Source organism: Oncorhynchus kisutch, linkage group LG8, assembly GCF_002021735.2.
Source record: "Oncorhynchus kisutch isolate 150728-3 linkage group LG8, Okis_V2, whole genome shotgun sequence".
Classification (NCBI taxonomy): Eukaryota; Metazoa; Chordata; class Actinopteri; order Salmoniformes; family Salmonidae; genus Oncorhynchus; species Oncorhynchus kisutch.
The window spans coordinates 63,914,585-63,919,679 of NC_034181.2; the positions used below are offsets into that span (position 1 = coordinate 63,914,585).

Here is a 5,095-nt window from a genome sequence, read left to right on the forward strand (position 1 = left end):
AATATTAACTTTACATTTGTTTCACGTTTTACAATGTATTCCTTGTCAAGAGGCCATAGCCCAAGCAAAAGGTATGTCAACGTTGTTTCATCAACGTTGTTATCGTTAACCAAAAACGTTCTAGTATGTTTTTGACATTTTTGAAGATTGAATTCTAATTTAAAGGTGCTACACAGGTTTTTTGTTGTTGTTGAATTTTGTATTTTAATTTCAGAAAATATTCATAATATATCTGTAGTAATAGTGGAATGATAGTGTTTCACAGTATTTCTTACCCACCAGTGTTGTGATTGACTGTGATATTCGCCAATTGATTTTGTTCTGCCATCGGCTTCAACGCCCCAGCCGGCTTGTCCAGCGCCCATGCCTCGGCCGGCCCGTCAGGGTCGCCCAGGTGGGACGCCGGGTGGTGCCCCTAGAAGGACTCACCTGGACTCCATTACCTTGTTGATTTCACCTCCTTTATCTGTCTGTTTCTTTGGTTAGATCCCTGTTTCAGCATTAATGTTGTTGTGTGTTCCTGTCCAGACGCTGTCCTGTCCTGTTCCATGTCTGTGGTTAATTAAATGTTCACTCCCCTGTACCTGCTTGTCATCTCCAGCATCGTTCCTGACAGTGACTCCCCATCACTTACAAAGCCCTAGCTAAAACAGACTCAAAGATCTAATGTTGCTGAAAAATATAAAATCCACATCAGTAGATACCAACCTACACCATTAGTCACTACATATGGATCCCACAGCCTCGAGTCTCTAACTGTAATGATACAGGTATCAAGGTGACGGAGGACTAGAAAGTCAAAGAAGATGATAAAGTAGTAACCCATAGTAACTGATTGAACAAATGCATTACATGTTTGGGTTGCATTGTAATCAGAACATCATATCATAGATATTGTCCAAGTCTCTGCTTCTTAAATGCTGCTGCATTAGCAAGCATTTACCATACATTTAGCTGTAGTTAAATTCATCACAATATACGCATGCACACAGGTTCTCTGGCCGATTATATACTTTATACTTCCATTGAAGTAAGATTTGTCCTTATTGATGTTATAGGGGAAGTTTTAGGGTGTGAAAGATTGAGGGGGGTTTATTCCATGTCATTGACCACATGGATACACTTAGATAGATCTTATTCTGTCTAAATGATGATGCATCTGTCTACATTTGGTCTCTATTTCAGAGGCTGCACATGGTGTGATACTGGTCAATGTAATCCGACTGATAAGTTCAACAGTTGTGGTCATTCTTCTATTGACTGTGGTGGCTGTTAGTTCCTGCTGTTCAAAAAGAGGTAATTATGATGATTAATATGTCTTTCTGGATGACATACAGTAGTGATCTACTGACAGATAACAACTGTTGGTAACCCTTCGTGTTAATACTATCTTCATAATGCATTACAAATAAGTACACTGAGTGTACAAAACATTAAGAACACCTTTCCATGACATCGACTGACCAGGTGAAAGCTATGATCCCTTATTGATGTCACTTGTTAAATCCACTTCAATCAGTGTAGATGGGGCTCCCGAGTGGAGCAGTGGTCTAAAACACTGCATCTCAATGCAAGAGGTGTTACTGCAGTACCTTGTTCTAATCCAGCTGTCATTGGGAGTCCCATAGGGAGGCACACAATTGGCCCAGCGTAGTATGGGTTTGGATGGGTTAGGCCATCATTGTAAATAAGAATATGTTCTTAACTGGCCTGCCTAGTTAAATGAAGGGAAGGAGACTGGTTAAAAAAGTGTTTTAAGCCTTGAGACATGGATTGTGTATGTATGCCATTCAGAGGGTGAATGGGCAAGACAAAATATTTAAGAGCCTTTGAATGCAGTATGGTAGTAGGTGCCAGGCGTAGTAGGTGTAACACATTATAATTGCAGCAGCTAATAACTGCTCTTAAATATAACTACATTCATGAAGCATTAAATACTAGTTTTACTGTACTCCTCACACATGCCATAATTGTAATTGAACCTACAACAAGGGATTATGCTGTTACATTTTAGTGGGATATAAATTAGCAATAGGCTTTTATTTGTCTTTTGGCAAAAGTTATTAACATGCTAAGATATGTGTTAATATATTGTAGAGAAAAGAGCCAAGCAGCGAGTGCCCAAGGAAGATACTTGAGGTAAGCCTAATAATAGTCTATTATCGTCTCCATACTAATGTTACACAACAAGAGATATTGAAACAATGGACTTTGTTTCATTTTCACAGGCACTGAAGCTAAAAAGGACTACGGCAGTATGTACTATAATCTGCCAACCTGGTCCAATGGTACAATATGACGGTGAACGCAGGGGGCAAGTTAGCTTTACAGGGCCAGCCTTTTGTCAAGAAAATGTGGGAAATGAATGAGCAACCTACAATCAATAACCAATGTTACTTTGCTGAATGGTTATTTATAGTACTGTTTTTAGCATTCTTTGCTATAAGTTTGTTGTAACATTACCTGATGCTATGGGGTAGTGATATTCACTATGAAGGAATTCATTCAGAATATATTGACAGAATGCTTAAGAATGTATAGATTGTTTATTGGTATAATTAAGAAATAAGGCATGAGGGGGTGTGGTTTATGTCCAATATACCACGGCTAACGGCTGTTCTTATGGATACCATATACATATACAAACCCCAGAGGTGACTTATTTCTATTATAAACTGGTTACCAATGTAATTAGAGCAGTAAAAATAAATGTTTTGTCATACCTGTGGTATAGGTCTGATGTATATCACTTCCTCTCAGCCAATGAGCATTCAGGGCTGGAACCACCCAGTTTATAATGCATCTTAAGAGTCAAGAGTATAATGCGGGGGGTTTTTTATATTGAAGGAAAACTCTACCCAAAAACTATATTTTGGTATTTGTTTAATTAGTCCATTGTTGATATTGTCCCAAAATGTTTTGCATGTCATCAATCAAGTTTTGAAGATAAGGGCCAGATATCTGTATTTAAAAGTTATTTCTGATACAAAATGCATCATACAGGCCAGATTTCTGTATTTTGAAAGTGACATATCTTTAAAACGTCATTGCTGACATACAAAACATTTTTGGACTCTATCAACAACGGACTAATGAATATATTTTTTGAGTGGAGTTTTTCTTTAATAGCCATTTATTTCACACAGTTTTTGTCTATGCAAAGATACATGCACAGTTCTTCTCTTATTTGTCTTTTTTCATTTTCAGTATAGCTACATGTGAAACTGTATAGTTAGCCATATAGCACAATGAATATTACAGAACCTCTTCATTTCTCTAATGACATGCCTACTCTTGAAACTGAACGTATAATAAGGGATTGAACACTTTGTTACAAAAGTATGGCTGAATCCATTCTCAGTATATGGAATGTTATCAGCTATAGTCCGTTTTTTTATTCATACAATGTGAGGTTACTGTTGTGAGTCTACATTGTGAGGCACATCAACATTGGATTTCTCTGAGACCAAACCTCTACCCAATGTTTCAGCCAATGTCACGATTGTCCTAATGAGGAGACCAAGTCGCAGCGTGATAAGATTACATAACTCTTTTAATGAGAAGAACGAACACTGAACAAAACAATAAAATGAACCATGAAGCTATATGACTAGTGCAAACAGGCAACTAAACGTAGAATAACAACCCACAAACTATCCAAGGAATATGGCCACCTAAATATGGTCCCCAATCAGAGACAACGATAAACAGCTGCCTCTGAGAACTAATCTAGGCAACCATAGACATAGAAACACCTAGATGAGAAAACCCATAAACACACAACACCCCCTAGACAATACAAAACTACACAAACCACCCTTGTCACACCCTGACCTAACCAAATAATAAAGAAAACAAAGATAACTAAGGTCAGGGCGTGACAGCCAATACATCATGGCAGCATTAGGACTCACATGGCTTGTGACCTGTGAATATGTTCTACTTTTCGAGTGATAGAAAGGATCAAGAGCAACATTTCTTTTAATTATCTATGTTTATAGTATCTTACAAAGCTCATCTGCATCATAGAGAAACAGGACTTGATCAAGTATTCTAGTTCCAAGTAGTCACTGCATCCAAACTTGCCAAATCTGAATACACAGGTAAAGTATATATGTTTAAAAAAAAAAAATATATATATATATATATATATATATATATATATATTATATACAGTACTCAGAAAACAAAAACATTTTATTCAAACAAAAAGTTGTTTATCATCCACTTATTCTTGGAAGTTATCCACTTATTGAGTATTCTGATCTATGCAGATACCTACCCTTTGAGGCTCTTTGTCTCAACATTCATGGTGAGAGAAGGGGGTAACATAGATTTTAAATGTAGCACTGTCGGCCTGGAACAACACTGGGTCAAGGTTCAGATTTACCTTTGTAAGAATGGAGATGGGATAAGAATGACTGTTCTTGTAAGAAGCTGAAGATGACACCAGTTTCACCATGAAGGATGTTACAAAAGACGCCTCCGGCATCTACAGCTGTGTGTTCACCAGAGATAACCTTCTACCAGATCAAATGAAATAAACAGGCGAGAATTTACTAGTCATCCAGGTCTATGGGGAAGAAAGCAAGCTTTTGTTAATGTGTGTGTATGTTTGTAATGATTAGAAACAATGGTGAGTGGATTGCTGGGCATATTCAGAATTGATCAATTGATCAAGTATTTTTTCTTCAGACACAAAAATACACCATATACTGTTAAACCACAAATTACATTCTTGATACTAAATCAACTTACACTTATGGGCAAATTTTTACTTACACTTGTCACTTTGGCATGAATGATTCGGGAGACTGAGTAATAGGGGTTTTATTCAGCCCAAATTACGGCGTGCAGTTTAAAGGCACGGGGACAAGACCAAACACGTAACAAAACACAGTGTTGAAACCCACACAAAAAAGCGAGTAGTACCTCGAATAAATGACACAAATGATTATAAATGATTATCACACGGGACGAGACCAGTAATCATCTGCGCAATCCACAAGGGCATGAAAGCCCAGAACTCACTGCACAGGTACTCACACGACTAACGGACATAGTAACAATAATCAACACCACTATGGTGAACAAA

At 37.5% G+C, this 5,095-nt stretch overlaps 1 long non-coding RNA gene across 1 annotated transcript; it reads left to right on the top strand.

Annotated features, from left to right (window-relative positions):
• The first annotated feature begins 300 nt into the window (after window positions 1–300).
• LOC109895068 (uncharacterized) lies at window positions 301–2,715 on the top strand. Its single transcript, XR_002255936.2, has 3 exons — window positions 301–1,296; window positions 2,098–2,139; window positions 2,229–2,715. It is a non-coding gene; the product is annotated as an uncharacterized LOC109895068 (long non-coding RNA).
• Window positions 2,716–5,095: the final 2,380 nt, after the last annotated feature.